Source organism: Callorhinus ursinus, unplaced genomic scaffold, assembly GCF_003265705.2.
Source record: "Callorhinus ursinus isolate GAN/ISIS: 27379988/994484 unplaced genomic scaffold, GSC_fseal_2.0 scaffold10, whole genome shotgun sequence".
In the NCBI taxonomy this organism is placed as follows: Eukaryota; Metazoa; Chordata; class Mammalia; order Carnivora; family Otariidae; genus Callorhinus; species Callorhinus ursinus.
The window spans coordinates 87,730,633-87,754,180 of NW_027397072.1; the positions used below are offsets into that span (position 1 = coordinate 87,730,633).

Here is a 23,548-nt window from a genome sequence, read left to right on the forward strand (position 1 = left end):
GTGAGAGAGAGAGAGAGAGAGAGAGAGAGAGAGAGAGAGAGAGAGAAGTAGACTTCCCACTGAGTAGGGAGCCTGATTCGGGCTCGATCCCAGGACCTGGAGATCATGACCTGAGCTGAAGGCAGACACTTAACCGACCGAGCTACCCAGGCACCCCCCCCCAATTCTATTTTAGATACAATCATGGATTACCTTTACACAGTTTCAGTAAACACTAAGTTTTTCAGGAATGTCATGAAATTTATAAGTTGAGTGAAAAATGAAGTTTGCTCGGGATTTTACTGTAAGCTGTACTCTCATAGGTAGTATGAATTTCCTTATCCTGTTTAGAACCTCAAGCCTTTAAGATAGCAATTAGGATATATTGAGGGGTGCCTGGGTGGTGCAGTCAGTTAAGCATCTGATTCTTGGTTTTGGCTCAGTTCGTGATTTCAGGGTCGTGAGATCGAGCCCTGCATGAGGGTTCAGCACAGAGTCTGCTTAAGACTTTCTCTCCCTCTCCCCTTCCACCCCGCTCTCTCTGTCTCTCAAATAAATCTTCTAAAAATATATATTGAAGAGGTTTTTGTTTTGTGTTTTGTTTTTAAATGAGAGATTATTGGTAAACTAATGTCTTCTAAAGTGAAATAGAGCAGACACATCAGGGAAAGCGTATGTCTAGGGATGAACACGATGAACTTGCTGGGTTATAAATGTGTTTCATAAAGAAGGAGCTAAGAGGCATGTAGAAAGATGTAGACATTCAGTAGCACTTGATAGATTGGGTAAATCAAATTGTGTGAGATTACCCCAGATTTTTTAAAAGGCCAGAGAGGAAAAGATATGCAAAGGCATTGAAAAAGTCACAAAATAGATCTGTGTCCATTCAGAGAGTATTCTGTGGAAAACATGTCTGCTGATTTCTTTTTATCTGTGTGAGACTTATAAAGGAAAAAGGAAGTATGGCAATGGATCAATGAAAGAGGTTTATTCTTTTACCAATCACCCAAACTGTAGCTGGTGTTCATACGGAACTGTAGCTCCATCTGCTGGAAAGAAGCAGACCCACTCTTGCACAGTTTATAAGTTAAAGTGACTCTGTATAGTCTTAGCAAGCCACCCAGTATTTATTAACTATTCCCGGTGTGCAAAATAACGCCTTGTCAGGCTCTAGGGTAACAGGAAGAAAAATTTAGACACATTCCCTGCTCTCACCGTGCTTAGCTCTGAGAGGCTTTCTGCTTTTAAGAAAAAGACTTCAACTTAGCTAGTACATTTTTGCATTCTAAATTCCCTTCCTAAACTTCTCCGTGGATGACTTTTAAGAAGTCATGTAACCTCTCAGCATCCTTTTCCTTATCTGTAGGATAAGAACCACTGCCTCTCCTACAGGCTCAGTTTAAACTTTTATCAAGTGCCTTGTGTATATGGCAGACACAGGCACAAAGGACATAAGAGAAGTAGGAGCGCAGTTCTTGCTCTCACGCGGGTTAGAAGAAGAAGCTCTTACAGTAGAAGTGAGGGCCTCACAGGAGCCCTGACGAGGGGTGCCTGGTGCGAACTGGACAACAGGCCTGGAGAAGGGTGGGGACAGGTTTTTTAAACACCTGATGCTTCACTTCAGTTGTACAAAGATATTAGAGTCAGCGAGGGAAAGATGGAAAGATCTTCCAGGCTGAGGGGCCTGCATAAGCAGCAGCATTGAGATGAGGGCCTGCATGGCATGTGTCACTGCTGGGTTGCATAAAGGGAGTGGCAGGGAGTGCCCAGAGATGAGGATTGGCAGGCCAGGGGATTTAGGGTTTGTTTGCTTCTTTAAGGGGCTTACCTTTGTGCTCAGGGCACTGGAGAGCCAATGTGGAGTTTAAGCAAGTTCCATAGAGAGACCCCTGGTTCTTTAGATGAGGTGCTGGTTGGGTCTTCTGGATTTGGTTGAAAGTAGAGAACCTAGTTAAGAGGCTGCAGCCACAGACCAAGTGAATAATCATGAGGGCTGGAACAGTGACAGGGTTAAAAATGAGAGTGATGTGGGGCAGAGGGACAAATTTGAAAATGAGTTAGGAGTTAAAATTAGCAGAAGTAGATGGCTTGAAGATAAGTCAAGGGTGACCAGGCAATTCCTAGCTTGGGTAACCAGTTTGGTAATGCTGCCATACCTGAGAGAGGGCATGTCAAAGGAAGAGCTGGCTGTGGGACTGGCATGGAGGGGGTGACTGGTTTATGTAGTCATTTTGAGTTAGGACGTTTCTGTGAAAGCAGCCAGCAGACAATTTGATGCATGACTGTGAGTTCAAGAGGAAGGTCTGGCCAGTGTTGCTAACATGGAGAAAGTAGTGGAGAGCTGGTGAAGTCATCACGGAGAATATGCATAGTGAGACCAGCAGAGAGCCATGGTTCGAATTCGGGAAGTTGCGACACCTAAAAGGCAGGCAGAGGAAGAGGATCCTGCAGAGGAGACAGTGACGGGATGATGAGAAAGACAAGGGTAATGGCCTGGAGAACAAGGGTACTGATTGGAAAATTTCCAGGAGAGCATTGTTTTGAAATGTCAGTAGTAAGATAAAGATTGAAAAATGTCTTCTGGATTTGCTCTTGCCTAGAAACATTTGTCCAAAGAGAGGAGGGGGGGTGAGATGGTAGCTAGAAGGACTCAAGATAGACTTCTGCTGACCTAAGCGTGCATGTCCCTTTGTGCATCACACTGCCCTGTTTCCTTCACGGTACATGGTGATCAGTAAAGAATTGGGACACAAAGAAATGGCAGATGTTTGCCTCTTCTGGATTTTAATTGCTATAACATAGGTTACTTTCTTGAAGAAAATTCCATATGCTGGGAGTCTTGCTCGGAAGACTTCCGTTCTATTTTCCTCCTCCCGGGAGTGATCGTGGCTGCTTTCCAGGGTTTCTATCTGCAGTATAGTGTGTCCCTGGTGGGAATAAGGGGGGAGGCTGCTTCTCACCCAGAAACAGCTTTTGTACTTGCAGCTTCCTTCTACATCCCACTCACACCCCCCAAAAGAAAGTAAGTAAATCAAGGCCAGGAAAGTCCTCTGGCTGGAATTGTACAGTGTTGAGTATTGTGTGTGAAGTCCAAACCCAGCTCTGATGGTGGGGCTTTAGAATGAGCCATGAAGGTGGAGCCTGTGACATGCCCCCAGGGGTGCTGGCCAGAGCCCTGAAGTTTAGAGCTCACTCTGCCTCTAGCTTGTCTTAAGTGAGCTCTTTCACCTCTCTAGACAGCAGACTGCTTCCCTGTGGAGTAGATGGCCCTTCAGGGTGCCTTTCACTTCTGCCCTTCTACTGACAGTCACCATCTCGTAGTGCTGCCAGCACCCAGTCTCTAGTGTTGGCATAACAAGCAAAGGTGAGGAGTGGTCTTCTTGTTTTGAAAGATTCACCTATAACTGAGAAATGCTATTACTAACATTCTAGAAATGACTGCGTTATAATAAAGAAATTGCTTAGGGAACTTCCTTGTAGTATTCTCAATGAGTCAGGGCAAGGAAGTCATCATTTCTGGAAGCAGAAGGCTGTAAATAGTGTTCCTCAGTTCCTCCATCTCAACCAAAGATCCCTTTATTATTTTCCAATGGAAACTTGGCACCCAGGAGTCGTGGGAGGTGACTCAGTCGGGTGTGTGAGGCCTCATTAGCATTGGCCCTGCTCCTTCTCTGCACTGTATTTGTCAAGGATATCTGGGGCAGAAGGAGCTGTTTCCCCTGCTCAGTCTGCTGGAGTTTGGCCTGCCTGTCTTTAAACTTGGGCTGAGCCACTAGGAAGAGAAAATAAAGACTAGCCGCTCAACACTGAAGTGGTAAAGCATTAGAGAAGTAAAAGAAGCTCTAATAATTCAAACATGTTTCTATGCTGATTGATTATTGGTTTTTTTCCTAAATATTTTCTGCACATTACAAATGCTTTCAATAAGTTTATGGATGAATTTCTTAACTTAGTAAGGTACATAAAACAACTCAACAGGATATGAGTTATGACATTTAGGGGTGTTGCCTTATTGCTTCAGAACTTTGGGGTTATCGTGTAACATGCCATGTCACATGATTTGACTGAATGCAGGGGGAAAAAAAGCGCTCAACTTGGTTTCATTGGCTTAGACATAGCTCAAGGCCACGGACATGAAGCTAAGATGAGGAAGTTCTCTACGGCATTGGAGACGGGGCTTTAGAGGTAATTCACTGGTCTGGAGCGGTTGCCCAGGCCCTGATACCTGGTAAATGAGTGAAAACTAGAGCAGAAGTACCAGAAACGAGATGCTTTATTCTTGAGGTGAGAGCAAGGGAGCCTGGAGGCACATCGGGTAAAGTGCTGGGAATATCGACTTGCTTTTGCAGAGGTGGGGCTGTGTGTACAAAGTGATTAAGACAGAGGAGTGGAAGTTTGAGAGAAGACATTCATCGAAAAGATACTTGTCTAAACTTGCATATCCAGTAAAAGGAGCAGTCTTGGGTAAGTTGTAGTAGCTTTTAGCCATACTAATTAAATTTTCCTTTTGCTGCTACAAAGTGTAATGGTTGTGGTTCTTACTTCCTGCCGGTGCATATTTAATTACTGAGTATATGTAAAAGCAACCTTATGTTTTATTGGTTTCAAAGAGGGTGAGGAAGGGAGACTTATATTTGCAGAGAAAACATTAACAACCTTTTTTTTTTTTAAAAAGATTGTTATTTATTTATTTGACAGAGAGAGACACAGCGAGAGAGGGAACACAAGCAGGGGGAGTGGGAGAGGGAGAAGCAGGCTTCCCGCTGAACATTAATAACCTTGATAGTGTTTAGTACCATATAGTTTATGGTCCTGCAGAGACATAGAGTATTTTTATAGTAATGCTTCTTGTCATTTTATTACATTAAGTATTTTTAACTGAAATTCTGTGTAGGGTCTTAAACAAACAATCATATACTGTTTAACATTATGGTTAGTGAATATGTGTCTTGCCATGTGTGGAAAAAGCAACTAGAACTATTTGAGTTACTTATTCATTAACCTGTGTAAGTCTGTGTAAAACTAGCAGGCCAGGGACACATGGGTGGCTCAGTCAGTTAAGCGTCTGCCTTCGGCTCAGGTCATGATCCCAGAGTTCTGGGATCAAGTCCGGAGTCAGGCTCCCTGCTCAGCGGGGGAGTCTGCTTCTCCCTCTCCCTCAGGCCCTCTCCTTGCTTGTGTGCTCTCTCTCTCTCTCTCACTCTCCCTCTCTCAACTAAATGAATAAAAATCTTTTGAAAAAATCATTTAAAAAACTAGCAGGCCATTTTAAAAGCAACCTTAATGCACCAAATCTACATTTGTGAAACATTTATTGAGAGGTGATTATTCACCCTAAAAGGATCTTGTGCCTTACACATGATCTGCCTTACACAGTGAACTTCCTTAGAGATTTAAAGGTATTTATGAAAACATTTATTTCTCAGGCAATCTCCAGGAGCATTGTAATCTTGAGAGGAACATAGCTGTGATAGAGAATGGGGTGATGTATAAGGGACTTTCTTATTTTATATAGATTATATATTTGTAGATATATGTTTCTTATATATAAATACATAGTCATGAAATATGGGATAGTTATAGCATTAGGAAAAAATTATTTTTTTCAAGGATAAGGAAGAAAAAGTTAAAAAAAGGATGATCACTTTGCTTTGGTCTTGCAAATTAATAGAAAGGGTACATACTTTAGTTTGCAACAACAAGGTACTGTGCATGGCTTATAAAATAAAAACATGAATAAGATACTTTGGATAAACCTACACCCAGTAGTGTAAAAAAAATTACATACAAATAACCAGGCATAATCAGATCAGCATGAGTACTGTCAAGTTTTGGGGGATAACCAAAAGGAGAAGTGACCTGTAATTCTCAGGGACAGCACCATTTAGTTGATTATTAAATTGGGCTTTGAAGAATGAGTAAATTTCAGCATTTAAAAAATGATGGGAAAGGGTGTTCTTCTAGCCAGAGTTGGTGACATCTTGAGCAAAGGTTTGTAGGTCATTTTTACTTCTCTGTTCACAATTTTCCATTGCCTTTCCATCTCACCTAGAATGGAGCCTGGAGTCCTTATTCTGGTTTGCAAGAGCTTACTTGATGTGCGCCCTGCCCTTGGTTCCTCTTTCTTTCAGATACCATGTCTTTCCTACCCTTTTCCACTAGCCTCTAAGATCCATGAAGCAGGGGCTTTGTCTTTCATGTTCCCTCCTGTATCCCCCGTGCCTAGAGCTCTAAATGCTCAGTAAACGAGTATAGAATGAATCCAAGAAATTCAGAGGCATCTAATGTGGTAGGACGTAAGATGTGTTTGTGGAGGGCACCTGGGTGGCTCAGTCGTTAAGTGTCTGCCTTCAGCTCGGGTCATGATCCCAGGGTCCTGGGATCGAGCCCCGCATCGGGCTCCCTGCTCCGCGGGAAGCCTGCTTCTCTCCCTCTCCCACTCCCCCTGCTTGTGTTCCCTCTCTCACGGTGTCTCTGTCAAATAAATAAATAAAATCTTTTTTAAAAAAGCTGTATTTGTGGGATAAGAGTGATAGGGAGTGCACATGGAGTACTAGTCTTGAATGCATTATAAAGTTTTGGGGTGATTTTGCAGGGAAGGGATATGATAACATTGCAGTGTGGAGGATGGACTTGGAGAATCAGAGAGTGGAGATTGTAACACCATATGAAAGGTTGTATGGACAATAGTTCACACAGTTGACACAGTTGACATTTGACTCATTTGCTCCATGCTAAGCACTGTGTTCAGTTCTGGGGATACAAAGATGACTGAGAAATAGTTCCAGTTGGTAGGAGCAGATGTGTGAACATCCTGCAGTAGAGGTCTCAATGAAGTGATGTGATGGGCACTGGAACCAGGGCATTACCATGGGTAGCAAGGAGTATTAAGTCTCATTGACTGTTTCTTGATGTCAGCAGCTCCAGGAGTTCCCAGAGAAAAAAAAGCTGTTAAGGGAACTTCAAAAAGTGTCTTTAGTCGTGTGTGTGTGTGTGTGTGTGTGTGTGTGTGTGTGTGTGTGTGTGTATTTTAATGCAGAGACATTACTGTGATTTTGAATTACATCTTGCCTGGAAGTTCTTATCAATACCTTGATTGGCCCATTCATTCTCTAGAAGAAAGATGCATATAGGAACAGCGCCTCTATAACTGCCTCTACCCAGTGTCTATAGTAGGTCAGATTTTAGCTCCATGGGAGTGCATCACTTTTGGGGCATAGTTTACCAGTCCACAGAATGGAGATGATGTCCTACAGAGTGGCTAATTGAATTAAATGAGGTGATGTATAGGAAAGTATTTTATATACCAAACTTTGCTACAGGTATATGGTGGTATTGTTGGGGGTGAGGATGGGTACTCTCCCACCCCAGATGAGAGTTTGGGATAGGATATATAGAACATGGAGAAATTGAAAAATGAGTTTTACCAAATATTCTGGGTTGGGGGAAAGAAGAGGCAGATATTCTCTTAGTAATATATTTATGGGGCTTAAAAATTATGCAAGAGGAAGTTTGCAGCCTGAGGAACTATTTGGACACCTAGTTCTTTGTGTTCAGCCATTCATGATCTTTCTTGTCACTAATTTGACAGTTTCACACCTGTAAGAAGAAACTGCCTTTCTCATTCATGTATTTATTCACTGAGTCTGTTTATCCTTCAAACACTTTGGTATAGTTGAAAGACTGGGTTTTAGAGCTACCAGACGTGTGTTCAGATCTTCCTTCTGCCACTTGTATGATTCTTTTTTTTTTAAGATTTTATTTATTTATTTGACAGGGCACAAGCAGGGGGAGCGGCAGGCAGAGGAAGAGGGAGAAGCAGGCCCCCTGCAGAGCAGGGAGCCTGATATGGGGCTCAATCCCAGGACCGCAGGATCATGACCTGAGCCAAAGGCAAATGTCTAACCAACTGAGCCACCCACGTGCCCCCACTTGTATGATTCTTAATAAATTATAAAATATCTGAGTCATAAGATTCCTCATCTGTAAATGGCAGTAATTCCTAATCTGTAGGTCGTAATGATTAATTGACATGTACAAGGATCCTAGCTTGATATTTGGTGGGATTTAGGTGGTCAAGAAACGTTCCTTCCTCTTTTTTTGTGTGTGTGTGGTAAAATACATATACCATAGAATGTGCCATTTTAACCATTTTTAAGTGTAAAAATCAATGGCATTAATTACATTCATGGTGTTGTGGAACTATCGCCACTATCTATTTTATTTTTTTATTTTTATTTTTTTAAAGATTTTATTTATTTATTTGACAGAGAGAGAAACAGCAAGAGAAGGAACACAAGCAGGGGGAGTGAGAGAGGGAGAAGCAGACTCCCTGTGGAACAGGGAGCCTGATGTGGGGCTCGATCCAGGACCCTGGGATCATGACCTGAGCTGAAGGCAGACGCTTAATGACTGAGCCACCCAGGCCGCCCCTACCACTATCTATTTTAAAACTTTTCATCATCCCAGTCAGATACTCCATATCCCATTAAGCATTAACTCCCCATTCTTTCCTCCTAGGCCATGATAACTTTTAATACACTTTCTGTCTTTATGAATTTGCCTCCTGTATATTTATACAAGTGGACTTACATAACATAAGACCTTCTGTGTCTGGCTTCTTTCACTTAGTATAATGTTTTTGAGGTTCATCCATATTGTAGCATGTGCCAGAACTTCTTTCCTTTTTATGGATGACTATTATTGCGTTCTATGAGTATACCACATTTTGTTTATCCATTCATCTGTGGAAGGACACTTGGGTTGTTCCCACCTTTCAGCTATTATGAATAATGCTGTTGTGAACACAAGAGTACAGGTATATGTTTGAATCCCAATTTTCAGTTCTTTGGGGTATATGCCCAGAATTGGAATTGCTGAGCCATATGGTAATTCTATGTTTAACTTTTTGAGGGACCACCAAACTGTTTCCCCTCTTTGTTTTTTATTTTACTCTGCATCATTCATCCATGTCTCCTTTAAGATCCAGAACTACTAGAGCTCGAAGTTGAAAGAAACCAAATTCTATCAAGTAGTCAGTGATCTTCATTATTTTTCTCTCTTTCTAAACAAATGTGAACCTCTTCAAACTCTCCTATTGCCTGACTACCACTGGAGATTTTCTTCTCTCTCTTTTGTTCTTTTCTTTCTTTAATCTGCTCCCCTTCTCTTATGCTTTCTTTCCCTCTCCCCCTCTGATTCTGTCACTATCTCCCATTTTTCTAAAGGGAGGGAATCTGTCAGGAGCTTGTTCTTCTTCTCCATCCCCCAGCCTCACTCGGACCTGGAGTTATTGTCCTGCTTATGGAAGGTGTCCTAGAGGTGAGATGCGATCAAGAGGCTAGATCACATTGATGCATAATAAACTTCTCTAAACCAGACTTTCAGAAGGATTGGCATTTATAATAAATAATGTCAAGTATTTGGGGAAAGTTGGGTAAAAAATAAGAAAATAGCATCATCCAAGAGAGGAATCGTTTTCAGGGTTGCCAGCTCAGCACACTCTTAGCAACAGCTTGAAGGAAATCATAAAAGAAATTTTCACAGACGAATCAGCCAGAAATAAACTTATCCCAGACTGCCAAATCAGATGTGATTTCTTAGTCAAAGAAACTGCTTTACATACCCTGTAATCCTGATTGGCCTGGTCAATAATTGGAAGTGAGTATTCAGTTTGACTTTACTTGTATCTCAGACCGTTATAAAGGTCTTCATTCATTGTGTATCTGATGAGACACTAGTGGGAAAAAAGGATGTATCCATGCATCTTAGGAGAATGGAGTGTACACACATGAAGTAGCTAAAGTTAGAACTAAGCTACATTTAAATTTAGTCAGTAGTAATGAGCTATTGATAATGGTCCTAAGGAGAAAATGAGCCCCAGCCAGAATTTTGACCTTCATTTTAATGATTTATTAACACATGGACCAGTAGAGAGGTGAAGGGAAGAATATGACAGGTAAATGGACGATGGGAATAGATAATGCAGCTGTGGGGAAGGGAATAGATTTTGCCTAGAAGGCACTCCACAGCAGGGTGATTCTATGGAAGTAATTAGAGTGGAAAGGAAGGAAAAAAGAGAATTGTGATCCAGACTTTCCATGACTAACCCCAAGATGACTACATCAGCAACTGATCATGTCCACAGGGTTTCTAAGACCTTCAAAGAAAGGGAAGTAACATTTACTGAGAATACACTTTGTGCTGGTAAATGCTAAATGCTTTCCTTCTGTTCGTTAGTGCTTGAGCCTGTGAGGGGGTTTATTATGCCCGCATTTATAGATGAAGAATCTATCCTGCAGGTGAGGAAATTTACCTTGGCTAGTAAGAGATGGAGTCTAGGCTGCCACTCCCCCTTGTTTTCTGGGCTACATTTCTTTACTCCATAACAAGGCTTATTATATTATCTAAATTGATGTTATCCAGTAAACACATAACATGAGCCACATCACGTGTATAGGTTAAAATTTTCTAGTAGCCATGTACAAAAAGAAACAGGTGAAATTAATTTTTTTAAAGGATCTTATTTGTTTATTTGAGAGAGAGAGCACGAGCGTGCACAAGCAGCGGGGAGGGGCAGAGGGAGAGGGAGAAGCAGACTCCCCACTGAGCAGGGAGCCTGACTTGAGGCTTGATTCCAGGACCCTGGGATCTTGACCTGAGCCCAAGGCAGAAGACGCTTAACCAACTGAGCCATCCAGCACCCAGGTGAAAAATTAATTTTCATAATATATTTTATTTAACTACATACAACGGGCACCTGGGTGGCTCAGTTGGTTGAGCAACTGCCTTCGGCTCAGGTCATGATCCTGGAGTCCCGGGATCGAGTCCCACATCGGGCTCCCTGCTCAGTGGGGAGTCTGCTTCTCCCTCTGACCCTCCCCCCTCTCATGTGCGCTCTCTCTCTCTCTCTCTCTCTCATTCTCGCTCTCTCAAATAAATAAATAAATAAAATCTTTAAAAAAAAGAAACTTTAAAAAAAAAACTACATACACCAAGCAGTTGTCATGTCCAAACTGTATACATATCGTGTAATATATTAAAACTATTGAGATATTTTACATTTTTGTGAGCTAAATCTTTGAAATCCCAAGTCCATTTTATACTTATAGCACATCTTGATTTGGGCTAGCCACATTTTAAGTTGCTGCATGTGGGTAGTGGCTACCCAATTAGTGTGGGTCCAAGAAAGGTATTGAGACTCATCCTAAAAAATCGAGGGTGGAGGCTCTGCCTTGAAGTCATTGGGAGGAAATAAGATGGGACAAGAGAGCAGCTTCTCTTAAGATAGAAAACTATAGAAGAAAAGTACCACACATGAAAGGCAGGACTGCTCTTTAAAAGCAAATAAAAACATAGAGTATAACATTTGGAGTTGTCGAGTCACTGTGTTGTATACCTGAAACTAATGTAAACACTGTGTGTCAACTATGCTTAAATAAAAAATGAAATTAAAATTAAGAAAGTAAACGGAGCACCTGGGTGGCTCAGTTGGGGGGTTAAGCGTCTGCCTTCAGCTCAGGTCATGATCTCAGGGTCCTGGGATCGATTCCCGCTCAGCAGGGAGTCTGCTTCTCTTGCTCCCTCTGTCCCTCCTCCTGCTTGTGCGCTCTCTCTCTTTCTGTCTCAAATAAAATCTTTTCTAAAAATTAAAAAGTAAAAAATAAAATTAAGAAAGTAAAGATGTGGGGCACCTGGCTGGCTCAGTTGGTGGAGCATGTGACTCTTGATCTCTGGGTTGTAAGTTCAAGCCCCACAAAGGATATAGAGATTACATAAAAATAAAATCTTAAAAAAAAAAGAAAGTAAGTCATTACTGTATGGTGTAAGGCATATTACTGACCAAAGGGCCATTTATGGAGAGCGGTAAAGTCATACCAGTCTTTATCACTACTGCCAGTAACGACCACAGGAAAACTACGGCATTAAGTGCTAGATGCTGAACCATATTTAGTCAGGGGAATGACATGTCTTGGCAAATCTACTAACCATTAAGAATGGAACCACAGCTTTTTTATTTTATTTTATTTTATTATGTTATGTTAATCACCATACATTACACCATTAGTTTTTGATGTAGTGTTCCATGATTCATTGTTTGTGCATAACACCCAGTGCTCCACGCAGAACGTGCCCTCTTTAATACCCATCACCAGGCTAACCCATGCCCCCACCCCCTCCCCTCTAGAACCCTCAGTTTGCTTCTCAGAGTCCATCGTCTCTCATGGTTCGTCTCCCCCTCCGATTTTCCCCCCCTTCATTTTTCCCTTCCTACTATCTTCTTTTTTTTTTTTTAACATATAATGTATTATTTGTTTCAGAGGCACAGGGGAACCGCAGCTTTTAATGTATATACGCACGGTATTGACAAAAGACTCAGTTCTTCCAAACCTTTTTCAGATGGAAGCTATAATGTCTACTTGAAGAAATAACCATGAACAAACTACCTCATATGGGAATTTCCACAGACTTCAGCTCTATCCAGAGCAAGATAAAGGATAGTTGCAGGCTTCTATTGCAGCAAAACAGGAATTACTTTAAAAAATTCTTGGCATTTCCCCTTCATCCTCTTCCTGTGATTGTGCTGCCTACTTTGTTGTCTTTGTCCCACTCTGTCACTTCTCTCTTTCAGTCTTTTCTCACTATGCTTTTTTCTTTTTTCTTTCTTTTTGTTTTGTCTTGTTTTGATAGTAAGCTGTGTATTAGGGTCCTGCTCTCTGGTCTCTTACAGCTGTGGGACTTTAATTCCATTCCTACACCCAAAAAATGAAAAGGATGAATTAGAATCCTTCACAGTCATTCAGGGTCCCTCACTTTGCAGCTTGGAGCCTCACTTTTACATTAACATTGTTGTGCCACCATCTCCAGAACTCTTTTCATCTTGTAAAACTGAAATTCTTAATTTCACATTCTCCTCTGCCCCCAGCCCTGGGCACCCACCATTTTACTTTCTGTCCCTATGGATCTGGAGATTTCAGATACCTCATATGAAGTTTAATCATATAGTATTTGTCTTTTTGTGACTGGCTTATTTCACTTAGTGTAATGTCCTTAAGGCTCATTCATGTTGTAGGTCTCAGAATTGCCTTCCTTTTTAAGGCTGAATAATATTCCATTGTGTGTATGTATCACATTTATCACATTTTTTTAATTCATTTGTCAGCAGATATTTGTGTTGCTTCCACCTTTTGGCTGTTGTGAACAATGCTGCTGTGAATATGAGTATACAGATATCTCTTGGAGTCCCTGTTTTGAATTATTTTAGATATATCCAGAAGTAGAATTGTTGGGTCAGATGGTAACTCTATTTTTTATTTTTTGAGCATGGCCATACTGTTTTCCTTACTGCACCATTTTATATATTCCCACCAACATTGCAGAAGGGTTCCAATTTCTCCACATCCCCAACATCTGTTATTTTCCCTTTTTTTCTTTTCTTTTTTTTTTAAATAGTAGCCATCCTAATTTGTATGAGGTAGTATCTCATTTTGATTTTGATTTGCATTTCTCTAATCACTAATGATATTGAACATCTTTTCATGTACTTATTGGCCATTTCTGTTTCTTCTTTGGAGAAAAATCTATTCAAGTCTTTTGCCCATTTTTTTTAATCTGGTTGGTTTTTTGTTGTAGTTGAATTGTATGAGTTCTTTATAGATTCTGGATATTAACTCTTTATCAGATATATAATTTGCAAATATTTTCTCCCATGCCATGAGTTGTTTTTTAACTCTTTTGATTATGTCCTTTGATGCACAGAAGTTTTTAATGTTGATGTAGTCCCAATTCTCTATTATTACTTTTGTTGCCTCTTCCTTTTGTGTCCTATGCAAGAAAACATTGCCAAATTCAATGTCATGAAGCTTTTCCCATATGTTGTCTTCTAGGAGTTTTATTTGATCCATTTGGAGTTAATTTCTGTATATGGTGCGAGGTAAGAGTTCAACTCCATTCTTTTGTGTGGGGATATATTTCCTATTTTGGGCTACCTGGGTGGCTCAGTCTGTTGAGCATCTGACTCTTGTTACATCATGATCTTAGGGCCTGAGATTGATCCTCACTTAAGAATCTTTCTCTCTCCCTCTCCCAACTGCCCCTCCCCCACTTGCACACACTGTCTCTCTCTCTCTCTCTCTCTCTCTCTCTCTCTCAAATAAATAAAAGCTTTTTAAAAAATTAAATTTTCCCATTTGTTGAAAGACTCCTTTTCCATTGAATGGTCTTGACACCCTTGTCTAAAATCATTTAACCGTGTTTTTGAGGGTTTATTTCTAGGTCTCAGTTCTATTCCATTGATCTGTGTGTTTGTCTTTATGCCAGTACCACACTGTTTTGATACTGGAACTTTGTAGTAAGTTTTGAAATCAGGAAGTGTGAGACCTCCAACTTTGTTTCTTTCAAGATTGATTTGGCTTTTTGGGGTCTCAGAATTTCATATGAATTTTAGGATGGATTTTTCTATTTCTGCAAAAAACATTACTGAGATTTTGATAAGGATCAAAGCCTCATTTTTGAATTCTGTAAAGCAAGGGTGATATTTTTACCCAGTGATTTAATTCAAGGCAGAAGTTTCTACCTATAGAAATGTCAAGGCCTGAGGCTTGGGGATGGTCTTAGGCATCTATGTTTGGTAGGAGGCACATGCTGGATTAGTTCCCTTAGAGCAAAGATTAGGAACAAGGAATGATTTCCTGGCATGTACTTGTAGTAGTGCCTTAAAACATGCTTAAGGAATCCTGTAGGGGATCTTTATTCTCTGCTGCAGACACACTAAGAGCTAATACTCTTTTGACTTCCCTGTGACCCAGTACTGGTATACTAAGGTCACGCCATTCAGTGACCAACATTGCTATAGTACTTTATTATCTTTCCCAGTTCATTTCTAATGAATACTCTATTTAAGTCTTACAAAAAGATTGTGGGGTAAACAAACATATGCTGTCTTTGATTTATAAGCAAGGAAAGTAAAGGCTTTGCAGAAAACCTGTGGGTGGCCATGCAATAGCTAGAATGACAGAAAAACCAGAGGGTGGCCTCAGGAGCCTGGTGCAGCTTTCTGCCAGGCAGTTGGTCGCCGTAGTTGCAGGGCAAGGATATGATCACTCCTTGTAGTGGTGGAGGCTTTATGGGAGCCCTCTAGTGTAACCCATTGGCTCCTTTGACTCTCCCCGTCTGTCGTTATGGGCACACAAAAGATTGTGCTGAGTTGGGGGAACAGTGGTTGGGGAAGGGGATTTATGGTGGGAAGGGGATTCACGGTTGGAAGGGGAAAAATGGCTGGAAATGAGGCCAGACAGGTAAGTAAGTACACTGTAAAGGGTTATGTTGTTAGAAGGTGAGGAAGGGACAGTAAAGTGTCCTCCAAACTGAGAAGGCATTTTGACACTTGAAGAGGAAGCAGGTGACTCCATACAGTTTAGAGTTTTATTCAGGGTAATTTACTGACAGCGGTGAGGGGTGGGGGTGGTGGCAGGGGCAGCGGTGGTGAGGGGAATCTCGCAGAAGACGAGAAAATGACCCATGGCAGCTGCATAGTTATTTTCCGTAAAGTCCGAACCTTAGTCCACAGATTTTATAGAGCAACAGGACATGCAGAAGGGCACTGTAGTGAGATCAGAGGGTTTGCACACACCTCAGAGGGCTTGCATGCACCTGATCAACAGCTAACCTTTAATTAGATCTTGCGGCACCACCTGTGCATTAGGAAGGGGGAAGACTGTGTTATCTCTAACACAGGCCGAAACAAGCCTCCCCCCATCCTGGCCTTGGCAGGCATTTCTAAGGTATGTATGTTAATCTCCAAGGGACCTGGAACATAAAGCCCCCAAAGAGGTCATCAATTGAACACAAACATGATAGAGGGCCAAAGATGGGGTCAGTATTGTCAGCACTCCTACATATGTCTCATGTGTTATGCCAAGGTCTTTGAACTGTATCCCGTATAAAATAGACATCCATGGAAATATTTTAAACTGAAACATAGTATAATCAGAGTTGCATTAAAAAAAAAATCTTTGCAGTGAGAAAAAGAAATATTGATAATGGTGATATGTATTTTGTATTTAACATTTATTATGTGTCACTTGTCAAATGAGTTTATTCAGGAATAGCAGAGGGATTGCAATCTGGGACAAGCATACTATGGCAAACCACAGGTAAGTCCAGAGAGACAAAGGGAAGGTTGTTTTTATTAGGTGTTAGGGGGAAATTGGGGAAGATTGTTGTGAACAGAAGTTTGCTGGAAAAGAACAAGAGTTTGAGGCTAGAGTTTTCTGGAGTGGGGAGAGATGGCCCTCTTTTTCTCAAAAGCCGGAGATAACATTCCTGTGGGAAAAGTGCCCTTTCTTTGTCAAGATAAGAATTACCTTCTTTCTTGCTGCAGGTTATGCAGGCCTTGGCGAGTGGTGCGTTGTTGAGAGCTCCCCCTTCAGGGCTTCCTGAGTCCATTTTCAGTGAGGTTTCCCTTACCCCTTCCATTAACCCATGTGATTTTCATAGGAGCTATATGGGCTATGGTTATAACCATCCCCTTTTTAGAAATAAAAGAAAAATAGCTAGTAAGAACCAAAGCTGGGATCTGAGTTCAAGGCTGGTTGATTCTGAACCCAGCCTCTTATGGAAGGGAGAGTGAAGATGGGGAACATCAGCTGGGTACGCAGTACGGTATGGGGAGGGTATTAGGCACGTAAATGTCAATGAAGAGAGGAATGGAGATGACATTTCATACATTAAATCAACTGGTTTTAGTGACTGGGTTGGTGAGAAAGAAGTTGCTGAGGAAGACTTTGAGATTTTAGCTTGGCAGCTAGGTGACCAGGGATGCCTTTGATCAAGATAAAGGACTTAGTGGGCACTGCTGTACAATATTCAGTTTCCCCACTCCCCTGCTGGTGATAAATAGAACATAATGAAGCATGCCATTTGTCTAATACCTTTACCATATCGGTAGTGCTCGTATGCAATTATTTTTACACAAGGACATGTTTCTATCTAGTTAAGATTCACTGTGATATAAATTTTAGGTTGATTTCTCTCTAACCTAAATACTCAGAAAAGAGACAGACGTTGATCTCTCATAAAATTTGCTATTAAAGGTACTAAATTCCAAAGTACGAAATTAGGTGAAACTTAATACTATGGCTAGGGTTTCTTTTTTTTTTTAAACATATTTTTTTTTTTTTTTAAGGTTTAGCTGACTTCTATTTTTTTTTTTTTTTAGAGATTTTATTTATTTATTTGAGAGAGAGAATGAGAGATAGAGAGCACGAGAGGGAAGAAGGTCAGAGAGAGAAGCAGACTCCCCGCTGAGCAGGAAGCCCCATGCGGGACTCGATCCAGGGACTCCAGGATCATGACCTGAGGTGAAGGCAGTCGCTTAACCAACTGAGCCACCCAGGCGCCCCTAGGGTTTCTTTTTACTGTGTTCTTTCTGCTTATTTACTTTTGGGTTTTGAAGTGTGTGTCTAGGTCTTCATTTACCTCTTAAGGGAATTACATCTGAAAGCTAGCCCTTTGTATCTGTTTTTCCTAGTCTTGACTGTTTAATCTTACTGTCTCTAATGCATCTTACGTTGATCCTTTTCTCTTAAAGTTTATATCCAGTAACTCTCATTATCATCTTCTTCTGAGTATGCTTCCTAGCAAAATGTTTTTTTTTAATTTTTATTTTTCCACCTTTATTGAGGCATAAATGGCACTAGTTCTCTTTTCAATTTTTTGAGGGACTTCCATACTCTTTTCCACAGTGGCTGTACCAGTTTGCATTTCCACCAACAGTGCACGAGGGTTTCCTTTGTCTCTCCACATCCTCACCAACACTTAACTCTTATTTTTTTTGATAATAGCTGTTCCAGCAGGTATGAGGTGATATTTCCTTGTGATTTTGATTTGCATTTCCCTAATGATTAGTGATGTTGAGCACTTTTTCATGAACTTACTGGCCATTTGTATATCTTTGGACAATCTGTTCGTGGCCTCAGCCCTTTTTTTTAGTCAGGTTGTGTGTGTTTCGGCTATTGAGTTGTATGAATCCTCCTATATTTTGGATGTTAGCCCCTGTTAGATACGTGGTTTGGAAATATTTTCTTCCATTGTTAGGTTGCCTTTTCATTTTGTTGATTGTTTCTTATGCTGTGCAGAAGCTTTTTAATTTGATGTAGTCCTGCTTGCTGATTTTTGCTTTTGTCACTTGTGCTATTGCTGTCTTATCCAAAAAGTCACTATCAAGACTGATGTCAGTTGCTTTTCTTCTAGGAGTTTTACAGTTTCAGGTCTTACATGTAAGTCCCTAATGCACTTCAAGTTAATTTTTGTGAGTGGTGTAAGATAGGGGTCCAGTGTTATTCTTTTGTACCAGCATAATATTTTATGTCTTCTGTTTTATTAAGTATTATTTAGAAGTGGTAAGATGTTTTTAATAATCGTTATATATCAAGGGGTGGCTACTCAGGCTTTCACTGTGGGTTACATTCATGTGACATTGTACCTGAAAACTAACAGTGCCCCTTTTTAAACTTTGATTTTCTGAAAAGTGTGTGCATGTAATATCTTTAGGAACCACATGATGGCAGAAACAGTGCTTTGAAACTTGTGGACTTACAAACATGCTCTAAGAGTGTCTGCTCTGTTTCTTCATCCTTTTTTTATTTAAAAAAATGACAAAAAGAAGAAGGTGTAGAATTTAGTAGAAGAAGCCTTCAAATATCTATCATGTATCTTGAGAAAGAAAACATACAAGTGTAGTTGAACTCTCTCGGCACACTTTCCTGTTCCAGGTATCCGCCACCCCTACTTTTCCTCTGTTAGGAAACCATTTTCCTAAATTTGTATTACTTCTCTATATATCTTTATAGTTTTGTTACACATTTATATATTCTTAACAGTGCATGAGATTGTTTCTTTTGCTTTAGATTTTATATAGTGTTACACTGTTTGTGTTACTATGAAACTTTGGGTTTTTGCTTAACATTTTTTAGATTTATTCACGTGGATTTATGTAGTTGTAGTGAATGATTTTTCTTTTGTAGCTATATAGCATTCCATTGAAGAGATCCCAACTTTTTACATCTTTTTTTCTTAAGGATAGATGTTTAGAGAGACAGTATAGTAGAGTGATTATAGACTGGGGAGCTGGGTACCTGGTATATCCTTTCAGATCCCATTGCTGTCACTTACTAAGTAGAGAGCTTGGTTTCTATTTCTGCAAAATAGGGGTAGTACTTGTTTTACAGGGTGTTGTGACCTTTAAATGAAATAGTATCTAGAGCATTAACACCATAAGTATTATTATCACCACTACAACAAGGTAACAGTAATGTAGAATTAGCATTATTTTGTGCCATTTATTAAATTCTGTTGAAACTGGAAGTCATCTGAAAGAAGGTGGGAGCACACTGAAAATGAGGACTTGTAGACAGTTGAGGTGGCTCCTTTCAGATGACTTCTGCTTTCTCTAAAGTAGGCGAGGTTATTCACAAGAGTGATGGGAAAGGAGGGTGGGTTAGTGATTTGAGAGTGCTGAGGGTTTGAAGTGGCCTTATTTGGGCCATGATCTGGCTACGTGCTTGCAAAAGAATTTCCTGTTTAGGTCTATATGCTTTTCTTGTTTGTTTTGTTTTTTCTCAGCAACTTTTCACCTGACAAATCACGAAGGCTCTACCACCACTCTGGAGTTTTCTTTCCCTCCTCCCACGGCACATCTTGCCGCCTAGACTGTATTCCACAGCTAGATGTCTCCAGGCCTGTAGCCCTCTCCACCCTGGATCCAAACCATCTATGGCCTTTTATCACGTGTCACATAAATTTCCTAGCCTGGCATTGACAGGTCTTCACAATATGGCTCTGACTGCCTTGATGCCTTACCTCCCACATTCTTCTGCTCCCACTTGTTGCCACAGGATGAGGCTACCCACTCTTCTGAGTCAGCTCTCCACCTTTCCGTGCCTTTGTTCTATTTCTTTTTTCTCTGCCTAGAATATTATCTCCTCCTCTCTGCCCGTGCCCTTCTTTTGAAATTTAACATATCCTTTACTGTATTTTGTGTGATGGAATTACTTAAACATCTCTCAGATGTGACATCCTCAGATACCTCATTACAAAAAGCACGCAGTGAACCTGGGAATCCTGCCCCAGACTTTCTATTGTCCAGTCATGGCATTTGGGGCTATTTTTATACTGCAGTCAGGGTATTATGTTCTGACTTCAAGGTAGTCATGCTTGCTTTCATTCCCATTGGTTGAATTTTGTTTTAAGTTAAAATAATTCTATTTTGACAATTTTCTAATATAAAATTGGAAGAAATGAATCTCCATATACTTATTATCTTGACATACTTACTATATTATCATATTTGCTTCATATATCCTTGTTGTCTCTCTTTTTAATTGAGATATAATTGACATACATTGGTTTCAGGTATACAACATAATGATTTGATATTTATAGATTGTGAAATTATTATCACAATAAGTCTAAACATCCGTTATGATAGTTACAAAATTTTTTTCTTGTAATGAGGACATTTAAGATCTACTCTTAGCAACTTTCAGATATACAGTGCAGTATTATGAACCGTAGTCACCACACTGTATGTTACATCCCCATGACTTATTTATCTTATAACTGGAAGTTTACATTTTGACCACCTTCACAAATTTTGCCTACTACTCCAGCTCCTACCTCTGGCATCTCACAATCTGTTCTCTCTATAAGTCCTTTTTTTTTTTTAAGACTCCATATATAAGTGAGATCACACAGTATTTGTCTTTGTCTGACTTATTGCACTTAGCATAATGCCCTCAAGGTCCCTCTATATTGCTGCAAATGGCAAAATTTCATTCTTTTTTGTGGGTGAATAATACTCCATTGTGTAACATTCCATTGTGTGTGTGTGTATCACATTTTCTTTTTTTTTTTTTAGGTTTTTTTTTAATTTATTTTTTGAGAGAGAGCTGAGGGAGGTACAGGGGGAGAGGGAGAGGTAGACTCCCTGCTGAGCAGGGACCCCAATGCGGGGCTCGATCCCAGGACCCCGGAATCATGACCCAAGCTGAAGGCAGACACTTAACTGACTGAGCCACCTAGACACCCCCGTATGTCACATTTTCTTTATCCATTCTTCCATCACTGAACACTTAGGTTGGTTCCATGTCTTGACTATTGTAAATAATGATGGAATGGACATGGGGGTGCAATATCTTCTCAAGTTAGTGTTTGTGTTTCTTTCAGATAAGTACCCACAAGTGGAAACGCTAGATCATATGGTAGTTTTGTTTTTAATTTTTTGAGGAATCTCCATATTTTTTCCACAGTGGCTGCACCAATTTACATTCCCACCAACAGTGCACAAGGGTTCCCTTTTCTCCACATCCTCACCAGTACTTGTTACTTCTTGTCTTTTTGTTAATAACCACTCTAAGTGGTGTGATGTAGTATTTCACTATGGTTTTGGATTTGCATTTCCCTGATGATGAGTGATATTGAGCACTGTTGGACCATCTGTATGTCTTCTTTGGAAAAATGTGTAGATCCTCCGCCTGTTTTTTAATCTTTTTTTTTTTTTTTTTTTTTGCTATTGAGTTGTATGAGTTCTTTGTATATTTTGGATATTAACTTCATCATATATATGGTTTCCAAATATTTTCTCCCATTTGGTAGTTTGCCCTTTCATTTTGTTGATGGTTTTCTTTGCTGTACAGAAGCTTTTTAGTTTGTTGTAGTCCCACATGTTTATTTTTTGTTTCCCATGCCTTTGCCTTTGGTTTCAAATAAAAAAACTCATTGTGAAGATAATGTGAGGGAGCTTACTGTCTATGTTTACTTCTAGGAGTTTTACGGTTTCAGGTCTTATGTTTAAGTCTTTAATCCCTTCTGAGTTAGTATTTGTGTGTGGTTTAAGAGAGTGGTCCAGCGCCATTCTTTGCATGTTACTGTTCAGTTTTCCCAGCACCATTTCTTAAGGAGATGGTCCTTTCCCCATTGTATGTTCTTGGCTCCTTTGTTATAAATTAACTGACCATAAATTCACGGGTTTATTTCCCGGGCTCTCTGTTCTGTTCCATTGAACTATGTGTGTGTTTTATGCCAATACCATACTGTTTTGATTACTGTAGCTTTGTAATATAGTTTGAAATCAGCCTTATTCTTCTTTCTCAAGATTGTTTTGGTTATTGGGGCCTTTTTTTTTTTCCTCTCTTAACTTACTTAAGTATTTAAAAGCAAATCCCAGACATTAGGTCATTTCATCCCAATATACTTCAGCATTAGTGTCTGATAATATGGACATTTTCTTATATAAACACATGCTTGTATCACATCTGATCGAATGAGTGATAATTCTTTGGCATCATCCAATACCCAGTCCCTGATCAAATTTTTCACCTATCCTAAGAATATTTCTTTACAGTTGGCTTGTTTGAACCAGGATCTAAACAAAGGCCATACTTCAATAATACATTTGATTGTTACATCTCTTAAATCTCTTTTAATTTGGAGGAAAACTCCTTCCCCATTTTTCTCTCCTGTAACTACTTTTTGGAGATATCAGCTCTCTTGTCATGTTGAATTATAGTTTTGAATCTTTAAAATTTATATTTTGGAATAATGTTAGATTTATGGGAAAGTTGCAAAGATAGAAAGTTCAGAGAATCCTCCTATACCCCTCACCCAGTTTCCCCTTTCGTTAACATCTTACATTACCTTCATAGCATCCAGTCCAGGATGCTACATTGAATTTAGCCTTGGTTGAATTTTAAAATAATTTCTGATCGTAAGCTCTCTTCTACTGTTGAGAAAAATAGCCCTTTTCTGGCTAGGAGGCAGTACCCTATAATGGTTAAAAGCATGATTAAAACCAAGCATAAGGTTTCAAATTCTTAATCACATAAAAACTGTGTGATCTTAGATTACTTATACTGCTACATCAGTTTCATCATCTTTAAAATGGAAATAATATTACTTTATTCGATCATTGGAAAAAATAAATTTGATAAATGCATGCACGGTTGCTCAGAAGAGTTCCTGGGACATGGTAAGCACTCAGTAATATTTCCTAAATCATAGTGAATGTCAGAGAAGAAGCTGGTTCCCATGGCAGGGGTTGGGGGGACCATTTGCTTAGAAAATGAGTTCCTTTGCTTTGGTTCTGTGACAGGGATCTCATTCGGTTTTAAGTATTTCACCTCTAAAGAATTTTTATTCAATAGAACATATTTCTCTAGTATGTGTAGATCAATCAGATATGGGCTTCAGGAGTTACCTTTTTTCCCTTGACAGGGATTTCTTAAGATCATGATCAGGAAATGAAACTGCATGCTTTTCTTTTTTTTCTTGATCAGTCTCACATAGTGATTCGTTTGTGTTTTAGAATCACCTCCTTTATAAGGTGGCTGTTTGTATGGCTTAAACGTTAACATTTGTTTGTGGTGCAAAGTGCTCTCAGAGGAATTGAAATGGGTTTGATCATTCTCAGTGCCTCTTCCTGCACCCACACCCTCCTAACATCTCTGTGTTGTCTCGGTTGCTTCCAGAACCTCCCTTGTTGCTGTGTAACAGTGCACATGGTTTCAGCAGA

The 23,548-nt window shown here is 40.0% G+C and overlaps 1 protein-coding gene across 4 annotated transcripts in view; it reads left to right on the forward strand.

Moving 5' to 3' along the window:
* The window catches only part of LIMS1 (LIM zinc finger domain containing 1), a 151,191-nt gene that overhangs the window by 55,823 nt on the left and 71,820 nt on the right, over window positions 1-23,548 (forward strand). Inside the window, exon 1 of one of the 4 annotated variants that reach the window (XM_025869108.2) lies at window positions 4,040-4,164. The exons of 1 other annotated variant lie outside the window; for it this stretch is intronic. The gene's annotated coding sequence lies outside the window, so the exon portion shown is untranslated. 2 more of the 4 variants (XM_025869110.2, XM_073897924.1) reach the window with 2 other exon arrangements.